This window comes from Cnephaeus nilssonii (assembly GCF_951640355.1).
Source record: "Cnephaeus nilssonii genome assembly, chromosome: X".
Classification (NCBI taxonomy): Eukaryota; Metazoa; Chordata; class Mammalia; order Chiroptera; family Vespertilionidae; genus Cnephaeus; species Cnephaeus nilssonii.
Window position 1 is genome coordinate 17,266,688 of NC_137071.1, and position 14,776 is coordinate 17,281,463.

The window sequence follows — 14,776 nt, forward strand, 5'->3', positions numbered from 1 at the left end:
GGATTCCTTTCCAGGAAATAAATGTCAAATTTGAATATGAGGGCTGGAAGTATAGTATCTGCCTTGAAACCAGGAAATAAGTCACCTCTTAAGAAAGGTGGAGCAGCCCAGTTGGCATGGCTCAGTGGTTGAGCATCAGCCTATGAACCAGGAGGTCACGGTTCGATTACAGGTCAAGGCACATGCCTGGGTTGCAGGTTTGATCCCCAGTAGGGGGACATGCATGAGGCAGCCAATCAATGATTCTCATCATTGATATTTCTATCTCTCTCTCTTCCTCTTTGAAATCAATAAAAATATTTAAAAAAGAATGGTGGAGCCAGGAGTAAGCTAGGCTCTCAATGACATCATTGAGCTTGCCATTCAAGCCATGAACTCTCTATCCCCAGACCTTTGATTACGTGAGAAAACATAAGTCACAGTAGTAGCTGAAAGTGATACTAGGAAATATAGAGTGCTCAATTCATTATATAAATTCAATAATATTTTGTCTCACTTAACTTAGCCTTGTGTTGTTTCCCAAAAGCCAAATTAGAGCAACTCCTCAAATAGCATATACCACAAGTAACTAATATGAATCCAGGAATCCAACTAATCAAATTTTTGGTGTCTAAGCAGAAATGACTGGGGCTGAATGTGCCAGGCATCATTTATAAGGATAAAACATCGCATACCTAAACCACCACAAGTTTCACAAATCACCAATCCAGTTTGAGCCTACATGTCAGTCTTATTAAGGCACTGAATGCAACTTAACTTAAGAAAGAACAGTTAATTATATCTTATCATGTAAAGTGATCTGGAACTAGGTCTGGAAATATTAACATGCTTGAATGTAGTTGTGTTCAAGTAAGGAAGTGAAAATTTATATTAAGGATACTTTGTTTAGCAATAATATTTGAACCACTAATGGTCACATAATAAGCAGACAGTCCTTTCTTCCTATATTTGATTAAAAATTAAAACCACACAGGGTGCTTACAAAATATAATTTTTGACTACATGAAACCAGATGACAGAAGATGTTAGCTGGAGGGAAATTTGTTCTCAACCAATAAATAAAATGTACCTTTAAAATGTGCCCTTATAGGGGAAAACGATTTTTGGTTTAGACTAGCGTTACAAATTCTCAATTGCTTTAATACCACAGCTTCCTTCCATTTGCCTCTTAACTATTCTTGATGGGGCTTCTGCTGGAGTCTATTGACATATATAAGAGTTTCCATTACCTTTGAGACAAAACCAGCAATCGTTTTCAAAAGACATTCATATTGTCAGTGTGTATCACTAATATTAAGCACTCATTATGTTACTGCATGGGTGCACACACCTACTCATTGGAATAAACGTACATTCCTAAAATGGAAAGAAAAAGCTATCAAAATTAAGATTTAACCAAGTTCTTCAGTACAGATGTGATCTTAATTAAAGTTGGGAGAAGTGGTCCCTGTGAGATATTTTACCAAGATATTTATGCTAAAGATAAGGTTCTGTTACATTTGGGATCTGATTTCCATCAAAATATCTCGTAATTATCTAATTGCCTACAGGTAAAACAGGAACATAAGGATTAAATTAGGTATATGAATTGGTTTTAACATGTGCACCTTTGTACAATTAAAAGTATTAATAAAGCTGTTATATGGTATATTGTTACCTTATTCTCCCAAGTAACACAAACCATTAATATATATCATGAGAAAGAGATGACATGTTTAACATTCAGTAATTACTGGGTCATTTACCAATAATAGATGTATGTAAAAGTTAAAATGATTGTGAAATTTTCCATATTACTATTTTTAATAGTGTAATCCTTTCTTTTTAAAAAATATTTTTATTGATTTCAGAGAGAAAGGGAAAGAGAGAAACATCAATGATGAGAATCACTGATTGGCTGCCTCTTGCACATCCCCCACTGGGGATCCAGCTGATCCCATTGGCACCTGAGGCAGCTCTGCAGAACTATTAGAATCCTTCCTAGGGTCCTGAAGAAACTTGGGACCCAAATAAATGTTTTCTCCTGTGTCCTAATAACTGTACCTATTTTAACTTCCCCATGAGGACAATTTAGGTGGCCAAGAATAGGGAAGAGGGACCCTACTCTAGGAAAATGGGAAGTGGCCTGAGTTCCAACTGCACTTCATGCTATCTCTGTAGTCCTCTTTGGACATCTGATTATTTGTATAAAAGGGATATCTTAGGATTCCTGGTGATTTCCTAATTGGAAGTTTCATCTCACACTCTATTGCTTTGATAGCTGTATAAGGTCGATACTGCTATGAGATTACTACACAATAGAGATATTTTTCTTTCTTGTTTTCCTCTGTTTTCCATTTGGGCTTCCTTTCTTTTTCTTGTATCATATAGCTTTGGATATTATCCTAGCCTGTGTGTGTGTGTGCCCATGCATAGGTGTGTATGCTTCCTGACCTGAAGTTTAAAATCCTCCTATTAGCTTTTGGCCAATTCTGAGAGGTCCATTGAGCTTATATTAATGCTACTCTAAAACATTACCAGTGAGACCTATAAAAGCAGAGTGGACTATAGAAATGGAGTGGTTGTGCTATTTTGTTCTGTTGAGTTGAGTTGTTTAAGCAGAGAAACTAGCCTCCATGGCATATGTAAGGAATCACACAAGAGGTGACACAGGGGCAGATGCTGTTTTGACAGACCAGCTGCAAACTGAAACCCATTCCTCATACTTTGAGTCACCTAGAATCTCCTTTTGTGCCTTTACTTCAGATTGTACATGCACATTGATTTCTCCTAGTTAATACCTGGGCTTCTCTATGACATACTAGGCTTTCTGTACCAACAGGATACACTTGGACTCTGAAGTACTCAGTGGGAAAAATCAACAGAACTTTGGGGAGGAAGAACATGATGTAGCTGTTGTGGCCTTTGATAAAGAGGCGCAACCAACCAAAAGGTGCTCAGGAGGGACCTGGGAGAATTAATATATTGACCCTATTTCTGTCCCACTCTCTGACTCCCATTGGCCATATTTAGACTGAACCCAAAGTTTTCTCCTGGGGCACAGAGGAGGGTTAAGAAGGATTGGAAAGTGGAGGAATAAACAGGAAAAAAGTCTAGCGCTCTTGGGAATGCCTTTCCTAGATAAGTGCTTTTATCTGGGACTGCCAGTATCAATAACAAAAGGTACTATTTATCTAAAATGTACCCTATTCCAGTCTCTGGACTAAGCCTTCTATAGGTATTATTTTAATTTATTTCTCATCTAACAGCTTTAAATTCCAATTACTATTATTCTTCCTGTTTACCCATGAGGAGAATAAGGATTAGAAAGTTTGAGTTATTTTCCAAGGTCTCATATGCAAGTAAATATTAGAGCCAAGCCTAGAACTTAAATACGAAACTCATGTTTTTAATCAATTTCATGTAGTCTTCTATTGATACCCCAGTAGCAGATCATTTGTGGTGTGTGGTTTTTCTGCTGAAATTCCTAAATTCTTAGACTGCCTTCTTTTAAAATATAAGGCTGAACCAATAGAGCTCCATATTGTTGCTTAATGGTGACAACATTGATGAGACAACCACAAAGCTTTTATTTATTTTTGGTGGAAAGATGATATAACATGTAGAAGTTGGCGGGGAGTGTACAAAAAGTTCAGTAATATCTGCAGATCTAAGCATCCAACAGTTAAAATGATGAATGAACAACCTTCCAGAAATTGAAAGAAAATCTTAATTCTTATTCAGACAAATACTAATGTGGCCCACCCCATTATTAACCGATCATTTATCTCTGACTTGGATACCATAAAGAATGGCTTTTGAAATTACATCCTTACTTAGAACATTGGTTTACTTCCCGCAGGTCACTTACAAGATGCCACTTATTTATGACAAATTTCTACCATGACATGACCCATGTCATTAGCCTGGGTCATTAAGAGTCTAGATTCAAGCTCATTCTGTTCAAATGGCTAGGACTAGATCTATTTAGAAAATTAATTTAACTTTTAATGTGTAAAAGAATTTTGTACAGCAATAATGACTTGCTATTTCAAAAGGGAAAGTTTTGTTATCTGAAGACATTCATTTTCCAAACTAGAACAGACATAATCCTATATCTTAAGCATTTTATTCACAGTTCTCCAGCTTTTTGTTGAATTATAATAAAAGGTAGGTTGGATCTGGACTGAACTTCATTTTCTCATGACAGCAAGTTGACATTGATCTGAATTATTTTATATGCTGTTGAATCTGCCATTCAATCTTTCAGCAATCTGTGTGTGCAACATATAAGTGTCAGAGAGAAACAAAGTTACCTTAGTAATCTTCTAACTCCTGGCTTACAATGATTCAGAAAATGCAGTCTAGGATTTCAAATTTTTATATTAATTACTCTTCTATTTAGCATCATGTTGAATTACACTCTGAATACTTAATCTAGTATTCTACTTCTCAATTAATGTGTTTGAAATTACGTGAACAAATCTTGTATTGCAAAAAAATACATTTAATTATAATGGGCTCTAAAGAAATTCAGATTAAAACATATGTGTTAAATATTTGCAGAAAAGTAATGCACTTAGCAAACATGTGCATATTGTAATATTAAACAACTAAGAGAATTAATTAACAGTGAAAGTTTACCAGGTGTGAATCATAGAAAGGTATAATAAAATTATTAACATTAAAACAATATACAGGGTGTCCCAAAAATGTATACACACTTTAACAGCTGATAGCCCAATTTTGAAAATTAAATGTATTTTAATAAACACTGCCTTTATAATTATTCAAAGTGTGTGTATACATTTTTGAGACACTCTGTATATCTGCAATTTATATAAAATAAACTTTAAATTTTTCAAATTGTTTTGGTTTTGTGTTTTAAAAAATGTACTTTGTGCATTTTTTGTCTGCACATGTGACATTTAGATTTTCTGAAGGTTAATCTGGTAAACTCTAAATAGAAGTTACTAATTTAATTTATCATGTTATAACCAGAATTTTTATTATTGTAAAGAGGCTACTCATTTATGTATTCCACATATATTCTTCAGTACCAATAATGTGCCTGACATTATAGCAGATATTGGGAAGTCAAGGATTAAGCTTTATTCAATTTGGCAACTTCCTTAATGTCTAAAACTTTGCTTTCAAAGTTATTGGTGTTCTGCAAATATTTGTTAAAAGAATGAAGACACGGTCTCTTACTTTGGGGATTTACACATGCAGATAATAACAATGTTATACTACAGTGGGAGAATAGTTCTGTTATCTGTAGAGCTCAGAAAAACTTCTGGTGGAACAAACCAGAAGTTTTGGAGATATTATAACTCCATACTTAAAAGATGGGTAGGAATTTGATAGATGGATATGGTAACAGGTGATAATGTGGTCAAATGTGCAGCTTCAGAAAAGAATAAAGTATCTATATTTGAATAATGCAGTATAGAACAATTTGACTGGACATAGTCCCATGGTAAAGGAAACAAACTTGGGAAGGTTGTGCATGTTCTAAAATGCAGGTTGAGAAGTTTGAAATTTATTTGGGAGTCACAGGAACCGTTTGAGCATAAGCATAAGATTGAAGTGTCATTCATGAAGATTAATCTAGCTGCAGTGTATGGGATGGATTGTTGCAATGGCAGTTGAAAATGGGGAAATTCACTATAAGATGAATGTAATTATTCACCTGGAAGATACTAATAGCCTGAGTGGCCAAGTAGTATTCATATGTTTGAGATGGATTTTATTTCTCCAGAATGCTTCAAACGGTTATTAAGAGATTTCAAGATGACTCAAGTCTGAAGCAATCACGGTTACTCTAACATAGTGACATGTCATGTGAAGCTATGCCACTTTCTCACTTCTTTAACAGAGCAGGCATCTTAAAATTGGAAAGCACTGGAACACAGTTGCAAATCTGAATTTTTGCTGGTGTCCATTGGATACTAAATTAAACCTTCACTGGCAGTCTATTTAAACTTTTAAACACACTTTAATGAACCATATTACATTGATTTCCATATATATGTGATTAGAAAAGGCTAATCAGAAGGTGAAAGCAAGCTATCAAAATGTGCAGGCCCACTCATGTAGGCACAACAATGCCTTAATAAATTGTGATGCTATTAGTATACTCTGGTAAATAATATTTCATGAAAAGCTTAAACTATTTTTCACAAATTCTGTTAAAGATAGCTATAATATTTACTTTGGGGAAACTGAAACTGTGTATTTCTTGTTTTTGCTTCATAATCAACACCAGTGCCTTGAAGAGTAAAAATTGAAGTTTGAGATACAAATAAGACTTTATAAAATAAAGGCTCCAGACTTAAAAGTAGATTCCAGGCCCTGGCAGGTTTGGCTCAGTGGATAGGACATCGGCCTGTGGACTAGAGGGTGCCTGGTTCTATTCCGGTCAAGGGCACATGCCTGGGTTGCGGGCTCGATGCCCCCCCTCCCCAGTAGGGGGCATGCAGGAGGAAGCAAGTCAATGATTCTCATCATTGATGTTTCTATCTCTCTCCCTTCCTCTCAGAAATCAATGACAAAAAAAAAAAAGTAGATTCCTGGAAAACATTTTCCAAGGTAGAATTTAATACCAAATAATGATGAATGTCAAGATGTCCTGATTCCATATTTATCTCTCCATGCATATACCTTAACTTTAAAAATTGAGGAACTAGATTTCATTCACTCTTATTTAATCTTCCTATGTTTGTTTGATTTTTTTCTCTGAAGAACAACTGCTCTAAAGCACGGTCAATATTTATTCCATTGGGATAACTACTTCTCAAAAAATTGAGCAACTCTATTCCAACAAACTGGTCAACCTAGAAGTAATAGACATATTCCTAGAAAAATACGACCTTCCAAAACTCAACCAGGAGGAATAAAAAAATCTGAATAGGCCGATATCTATGGAGGAAATTGAAGCAGCAATAAAAAAACTTCCAACAAAAAAAAGCCCTGGACCAGACGGGTTCACAACGAAGTTTTATCAAACATTCAAAGAAGAAATAAAACCTATCTTCCTCAGACTATTCCAAAAAATTCAAAAGGAAGGAACTCTTCCAAGCTCTTTCTACAGTGCCAGAATTACCCTAATCCCAAAACCAGATAAAATCAATACAAAAAAAGAGAATTACAAGCCAATATCCCTCATGAACATAGATGCCAAAATTCTCAACAAAATTCTAGCAAATCAAATCCAGCATTCGAAAGAGGACATACAGAAGGCCAAGAGACACATGAAAAGATGCTCAAAGTCACTAATCATCTGAGAGATGCAAATCAAAACAACAATGCGGTACCATCTCACACCTGTCAGAATGGCTATCATCAACAAAAGACAAGTTCTAGAGAGGATGCAGAGAAAAAGGAACCCTCGTGCACTGCTGGTGGGAATGCAGACTGGTGCAGCCACTGTGAAAAACAGTATGGAATTTCCTTAAAAAATTAAAAATGGAACTGCCATTTGACCCAGTAATTCCACTTCTAGAAATATATCCCAAGAAAACAGAAACACCAATCAGAAAGGATATATGCACCCCTATGTTCATAGCAGCACAATTTACAATAGTTAAGATTTGGAAACAGCCTAAATGCCCATCAGCAGATGAGTGGATTAGAAAACTCTGGTACATCTACACAATGGAATACTATGCTGCTGTACAAAAGAAGGAATTCTTACCATTTGCAACAGCATGGATGGAACTGGAAAGCATTATACGAAGCGAAATAAGCCAGTCAGAGAAAGAAAAACACCACATGATCTCACTCATTTATGGAATATAAAGAACATTATAAACTGATGAACAAAAGCAGATACTGAGACAAAGAAGCATTGAACAGACTGTCAAACTATAGTGCGAAGACTGGGAAGGGTTGGGGGGCGGGGATGTAAGAGATGAACCAAAGGACTTGTATGCATGCATATAAGCATAACCAAAGGACACAAGACACTTAGGTGGGGCGGGGGGGCGTGAAGGCATGTTCCAGGGGGTAGGGGAGGCCTGGGGAAGGTCAATGGGGGAAAAAAGGTGATATATGTACTACTATTTGTAATACTTTAAACAATAAAATAAACATTTAAAATCCTATATAATAAAAGACTAATATACAAATCGACCAAACGGTGGAATGACCAGTTGCTAAGACATGCACTGACCACCAGGGTGCAGACGCTTAATGCAGGAGTTTCCCCCTGGTGGTCAGTGCACTCCCACAGGGGGAGCGCCTCACAGCCAGAAGCCGGACTCCCAGCTGGCGAGTGCAACAGCAGTGGCAGGACCCTCTCCCACCTCTGTGGCAGCACTAAGAATGTCCAACTGATGGCTTAGGGAGGCGGGCCTAAGTCATCAGACATCCCCCAAGGGTTCCCAGACTGCGAGAAGGCACAGGCTGGGCTGAGGGACCGCTCCTCCCCCCCCCCCCCCCGAGTGCACGAATTTCATGCACCAGGCCTGTAGTAAAATATAATAGTGTAATTGAAAAAAAAAAATTTATTGTGAACCTGCTAATTGTCAGGCACTGTTCTAGACTTGGGGAAATACATCTTTTAACAACATAGAAAAAGTGAAGCTTATAATCAAGTGAGAGAAGGTAGGCAATAGATAATAAATAAGCGTGGGACATGTCAGGTGGTGATATACACTCTGAACAAAACTGAGAGAGGGTACAGGGCTAGAAAGAAAACAATAGGGAAAGGTCAAAGTGGCCAAAAAAGGCCTCTGAAGAAGTGAAGTTCAATCAGGGCTATGGGGGTAGTGAGAGCAGGAAGGGGAGATTCAACGCACATTGTGGTAAAAGCCTTGAATAAAGCCAAGAAGAGTTGAAAACTTATAACTGGCCTTCTTCTAGCTATTTGAACTGGATCAAATTACTTAACCAATCTGTGCCTCATATTCCATATCTGTAAAATGGGGGTAACACCTCTCCCATAGTATTGTTCTGAAAATTAAATTAGGTAATATGTGTAAGGCATTAAGAGCTATGCATGGCATATGATGTTATATAAGAGGAACATTTACTATGAGAATAACGAAGTTAAAATTCAATCTCCTCAATTATACTGCTTACCATATAGAAGGCCTTATCTTCTGAGGCGCTCTATTGAATTTTTGTATACAAAGTATATTCTTTTTATAAAGAGATCTCAAAATTGTATAAACCTTATGCCCCACATAACCTGGACCTGCCCTTGGTCCTATTTACTATTTTCAATCTCTGGGTTAAATGATTCCAGACAGAACATTAAGAACTGCAAAGGCCCAGAGGATGGGAGAAAATCAAGGAAGGGCATTGTGACTGGAGGAGATTCAGTGCAAGACAAAGAGGCCAAGTGGCAGGAGTGAGATCCAAGGGGACCATTTGGGAAGATCATAGGCCTGGAGTAGGCCCTGGTAAAGTACTTTGTTATTCTGAATAAGATAGGGAGACACTGGAAGATTTTGAGAATAGGAGAGATATGAACTGGTTAACATTGAAATAGGATCACTGTGACTGAAATTTGAGAATAGATAGGAAAGCAAGATTAGAAGCCAGAAGACCCATGAAGAGGCAACAATCTAGAGAGGAGATAATGGAATTCAGAACTAAAGTAGAGGTGGTAAGATGGTAATGGATTCTACATATATTTTGATGCTACAATAGATAAAATTTGCTGACAGATTGGATGTGGGACAGAGAGAGCTGTTATGGATAATTGGAAGGTTTGGGTTTGAATAACTGACTAATGAGGATAAGGACTGGACATGTGTGTGAAGTAGAAATAAAAAGTTTGGTTTTGGACATGTTCATTTTGAGATGCCTATTTGATATGTAAGATTCTAGTTTATTCCCTGGAAAAGTAGCCTTAGTATATACATTTTTCAGAATTGTTACAATTAAATTACTTCATAGTCATATACCTATTATAAAAGTCTATATGGAATGTACCATATAGACTCTTTGAAGTTATAACACAGACAACCTGTGGCAAATTAATTTTTTAAATAAGATGGAAGTAGCTTTCTTCTAATAAAGACTTTACTATCTTTATCCCTTGACTTTTAGAAGCATCCAAAATATTCTTTATCTTACCACCTCACACAGTATTTCAAGTCTATTTTCTTGTGAATCTCAATACACTCTGTTTTATTTGAACTTAGTTCTTCTACCATGCACAGGTTTAAGATTTACCACGAGAATGGGACATTTAACACGTTAAGTACCCAGCCTGTTTTGTCTTACAGATGGAAAGTATAGTGTCAGTAACTGGTGAGTGACATGGCACTTAATGTGTTAAGGATGCTAAAAAACATGGAGGTTTACTTTATCTGAAAGAGCTAAGTTTATTATTATTTAACTAGAGGCCTGGAGCACGAAATTCGTGCTCGGGGGTGGGGGGCAGGCAGGGTCCCTTAGCCTGGCCTGCGCCCTCTCACAATCCGGGACCCCTCACTCCTTACCGCCTGGCTTGCTGCTCCTTAGCACTGCTGCAGAGGTGGAAGAGGCTCCCTCCACTGCTGCTGCGCTCGCCAGCCATGAGCGCAGCTTCTGGCTGAGCGGGGCTTCCCCTGTGGAAGTGCACTGACCACCAAGGGGCAGCTCCTGTGTTGAGCATCTGCCCCCTGGTGGTCAGTGCGCATCATAGTGACTGGTTGTTCTGGTCATTCCAACATAATGGTCACTTATGCTTTTATTATATAGATGATATCATCATTGATCCCAGAGTTTCAAGTGTTAGCTATTCTTTACTCAGAGATATACCATTGAGCTTTTTCTTTTATTAAAATATTAAATATGGTAAGAGCATGTGTTGGGGGATAGGAGTGGTCGGGGAGAGGTCAATGGGGGGAAAAGGAGACTTATGTAATACTTTAAACAATAAATAATTTAAATAAAAATATAAAATATGTCCAACTTATAAAAGGTAAAAATAATGATTTAAATAATATGCCTATATATTCTCATTTCTCTAGGTCTCTATTGGTTTACACTCTATGGCATTATCATGATTCTGTCCCCTTTATGTAACAAGATATGGAAAGTTCCAATTTAAACTCTATCAACTAACTAGATAATAACATCCATATTGTTAATGATATTTTGTTCTCTTAGACTCTAAGGTCCTGGGGAGAAAGGCCATGTTTACTCATCTTCATAACCTACTGCCTACCTCTGTGCTTGACCACAGTAGGTGCTAAAGATGTTACATGAATAAAAGTTGTAATAATGTACATGAGAATGAGGTACATGGGTATTTTATTTTTGTCTAGAAGAAACCTATCCATAAGGCACTGACTATAGACAACAGTTTAGGAATAGGTAATGTGCTGAAAGCACGTGACTTCAAGTTCCAAATATATCAATTATTGGCTTTATTAAATCTGTCTAGTCACTAATTTAACTGAAAATTATTTAAAAAATGGAATTAGCTTTTGTCCTATTTCACAGTGTTGAATAAAATAATATATAGAAAAACATGACCCTAGCCGGCTTGGCTCAGTGGATGGAGCGTTGGCCTGCGGACCAAAAGACGCCAGGTTCGATTCTGGTCAAGGACACATGCCCAGGTTGTGGGCTTGATCCCCAGTGGGGGCTGTGCAGGAGGCAGCCAATCAATGATTCTCTCATCATTGATGTTTCTTTCTCTCTCTCCTTCTCCCTTCCTCTCTGAAATAAATAAATAAATATATATATATATATATATATATATATATATATATATATATATATATAGAGAGAGAGAGAGAGAGAGAGAGAGAGAGAGAGACATGACTGGGGGTGGTGGAATGATGTCAACAATAAAAATAAAATTTTAAAAAAGAAAAACAAGACCAAAGTACCAAAAATTATATTTGGACCTATCTAATCTGGAAGAATTTTTATTGACAGTGTCTAATCCTTATTCTGAGAATAATGGAATTTACTCTGAAATTATTCTTTGGTTGGTTGGCAAAGTGTGCTCAAGTTGGTTAAGACTCACTTTTCAGTGCCCCACAAGAACAAGGTGCTGGTAACAAAAAAAGTGAATAAGGTCTGGTTTGTGCCTTCCAACAATAGGTGATTAAGTCTCTCCCTGGAACTCAGCTCAGAGGAAGGAGTACTTACATTATTTTCCAGACACTTTGCATAGAGTTAGTAAAATGGACTTTCAAAAACTTCATTTCCCTTCATCTAAATTACAAAGGTTTGGTCATTTAAATTCAACTCCCATTAAAATGTCAGCTGCTTTTTAGACTAAATTAGCTCTCTTTTAAGATTCATATGTGGGAAATAATCTAGTACTGGAAGGCTTACTGAAAAAGTCCTCTGACATTTCAACTCACTTATTCTGAATTTAAGGTTTAAATCCGTGAATAAATTTGGGGGATAAAATGTCCCTGTACCTTTTCATATCTTTCATAACCTCTTACACATTGGCCAGAATTAGAAAAAGAAATAATCATCTTCCCTGCCTTAAGTTAAAAAAGAATAGTTGGCACATTTAAACAATAAATGATGAGAATAAATGACATTGATAAATGTTTCACTGAGTCATTATGAAGTCCATCATAGCACCATTGGGTTTTAATATGCAAATTTCTATATAACTCAATACTTTATCTGAGTATTTCAAGTAATATTTGTTGTTTGAATATATTTCCTTATTTTCCCGTTATTCAACAAGTATTAACTCACCATTTACCAACTCTCATACTCTTTAAAGGGATAGCTGAATGGGGCTGACCCAATCAGTGCAGCTCCCAAGGGGCAGAATTTGGGAGTTCCTTATGCTCACATCTCTAGTTCTATGGTAGCAGAAAGAGAAAACCATGCTTTAAATAATGTTAAGGCCCCAAGGATAGGAAAGCTGGTCTTATCCAAATAGGTTCTCAAAGCCAGGACAATGTGACACAGGGTTTGGGAGATGTGTTTTGGAAATGGGCCTGAGAGCTGGGTAAAGTATACAGGTTCTAAATTAAAATTCAAGAGAAAAATTACAGACAATGTCCCTGGAGACCAAGGACTCTGTCTTGTTTACTGCCATACTCTCCATGGATAGTGCTTTGAAACGTAAATATTCGTTGGTTGGCAAAATGCTATTGTATGTCCCCCTGCTAAGTTGTCATGTGAGCAAAGCAGACATAATGAATAGACTAAGAAAAGAAAGAACAAGGTGCTGGTAACAAAAAGGTGAAGAAGGTGTGGTTCTTGCCTTCCAGCACTAAGTGATTAAGTCTCCCCATGGAACTCAGCTCACAAGAACCAGTACTTACATTGTCTGGAAGAGAAAGGTCTCAAAGGATGATTAGAAACTGATCAGCCCTAACTGGATTGGCTCAGTGGATAGAGCGTTGGCGTGCAGACTGAAGGGTCCCAGGTTCGATTCCAGTCAAGGGCATGTATCTGGGTTGCGGGCACATCCCAGTGGGGGGTGTGCAGAAGGCAGCTGATTGATGTTTCTCTCTCATCGATGTTTCTAACTCTCTATCCCTCTACCTTCCTCTCTGTAAAAAAATAATAAATAAATCTATTTTTTTAAAAAAAGAGAAAGAAACTGACCAGCAGACAAAACAGGAATGGAATCCCAGGAAGAAGCAAAATTATGTGCAAAGTCTTTGAGCTATACAAAAGGAAGGCTTATTTTGAAGAAATATTGTTTAATTTGAATGTGATGACAAATGACACTGGAAAAGTAGACATGAATCAAATTCTGAGGCATCTTCAATGTCGTGCTAGGGAATTCGAACTTAGTAACAACTATATCCAGTTCAGTGTGCTAAAAGCAAATCATCATCTTGTCATTTGACTACTAAGATAGCTTACCATAACCATCAAAAATTTTGCTTAAAATTACATTTTTATTTCTTGTTCTGTATTTAAAAAGCATTGCTTATCAAATAAATACTCTTTTTCTACTTTGAAGATTTTGTGTCCTTATATGTCTGTATGGACATAGGTAATACTATATTGAAATATTGATGACTCCAGTAGCAAGTGCAACAGCCCACAGTTGACACAAAAACTGCTTATATTTGTTAAATGGAAATCCAGTTCTGGAAATGTCACAGCACAGCCCCTCACTCCTACCCCCTGCCAAGAGGCTGTGAGACTAACATGATTTATTTTCCTTGTATTTTTATTGGGTGATGTTCTTTTAAGAGCTAGTTAGTCAAGGTGAAATATTATGACTTTTCATTCTACTCAAGTCAAAATTCATGTGCCCTCATATAATAGACTTCCAGAATGTCCCTGCATCAATCAGTAGAACATCAAATAATATACTTAGAATCTGTCAATGTAAAATTATTTCAATTGTGAATATCGTCCATTCATACTACATAACTGGGTAGGTAAAATCATGCTGCCACAACTATTGGTTTATATAGGATTCTATCTTTCCATTTTATATGCTGGGTTATCTTGTATCAATTTTATATATATATACTAGAGGCCCGGTGCACGGATTCGTGCACTGGTGGGGTCCCTCAGCCTGGTCCCAGATTGCGAGAGGGTGCAGGCCAGGCTGAGGGACCCCACTAGTGCATGATCGGGGCCTGGGAGGGACCGCAGGAGGGTTCCAGGGTGTGTCCAGCCTGTCTTGCCCAGTCCCAATTGGCCGGACCTACCAGTTGGAGCATCTGCCCCCTGGTGGTCAGTGCATATCATAGCATAGCAACTGGTCAAACGGTTGAACAAATGGTCAGACACTTAGCATATTAGGCTTTTATTATATAGGATATATATATATGTATATATATATATATATATATATATATATATATATATATACATATATATATACACACACACATATATATATATT

At 37.0% G+C, this 14,776-nt stretch overlaps 1 protein-coding gene across 1 annotated transcript in view; it reads left to right on the plus strand.

Moving 5' to 3' along the window:
• Positions 1 to 14,776, plus strand: part of IL1RAPL1 (interleukin 1 receptor accessory protein like 1) — a gene marked incomplete at its 3' end in the record, with an annotated part of 1,207,355 nt that overhangs the window by 1,047,090 nt on the left and 145,489 nt on the right. The gene's annotated exons all lie outside the window — the stretch shown is intronic.